The following is a 1,270-nucleotide window of genomic DNA, read 5'->3' as shown; positions in this document are numbered from 1 at the left end:
AGGTTGCGCAACGATTAATTATTTTATTGTTTTTGACATATATAATTCAAATATAATGATTAATTTTTTATTGTTCTCGACCTCTTAAATAAAGAATTAGATAATGAGCCATGAAACAACACCCACAAATAATTATGACTTTAATTAGACCAAACAATGAAATTAAAGATTAGCATTATACAAAGATGTGCACTAGCTATGGTAGTTGGGTGTTATGATTGGTACATCATTAACACATACATGTCCTATTCCTATAAATAGGTGTATGTGGCTATACAAATTGCTTCCTAACTTTTGAAAGCTTCCTTAAATTTTTTCTTAAATCTACAAGTCTAATGTAAGTATATGAAACTGGAAGATTTTCAAGTGTACTATTATATCAGTGTATAAGTGATTTTTAGTCGTTGATCTTAATTATATATATTATATATATATATTTTATAATTAAGATCAACAGTTAAAAATCACTGAAACACCAGTATTCTAACAAAAGAATTTGGATTTAAATTGTAGAATGGAAAATAGCAAAATTTTGTTTTTATAATTTCTATTTTTCCATTCGGAAAATAACAAAAATAGGAATAAAAATAAAAGCAAAAAGTAAGGAAGGGCAATAATAAATTGATATATGGAAATGTAGCATATGTTAATTGTGATGGAGGGACCACCATGTGTGAATGTGAATGTGGGATGAGGCCCTTTTTGGTCAATACAAACGTGAATTGAATGAGACTTCGGCATAGAACATTGCCAAATTAACCACCTTAGTTTAGACGATAGTAATAAATTTGGGTTGGTCGAGTGCTCAGTTTACTAGTTTGTTTAAGTAAGTGTTGGGGTTTCGAATTTCACCTTATACATACAGTAATCTTGGAACTAATTTTTTTTATATTGATTAAATATATGTGTAATACATTATTATTAGAAGATAAGGTATTTTTCTTTGATATGGTGTTTTTTTTATTGGTATTATTCAAATCGGACTGTCCGATTTATTTGAAAAAAAAAAATTGTAATCGGAGGGTCCGATTTGTTTAAAGAAAAAAATAAACTACAAATCAGAGTGTCCGATTTGTTTAAAGAAAAAAATAAACTACAAATCGGAGGGTCTGATTTGTATTTTTATTTTTTATTTTTAAAAATAAAAATCGAACCGTCCGATTTCAACATTAAAAAATTTTTTATTTAAAAAAACACAAATCGGACCGTCTAATTTGTGATTGTTGGTTCAAAAAATAAAACAAATCGAAGGCACCGATTTCTTTAAGCT

The sequence above is a fragment of the Arachis ipaensis genome, chromosome B03 (assembly GCF_000816755.2).
Source record: "Arachis ipaensis cultivar K30076 chromosome B03, Araip1.1, whole genome shotgun sequence".
NCBI lineage: Eukaryota > Viridiplantae > Streptophyta > Magnoliopsida > Fabales > Fabaceae > Arachis > Arachis ipaensis.
The sequence above is the reverse complement of the archived record's forward strand: the minus strand, read 5'-3'. Positions refer to the sequence as shown.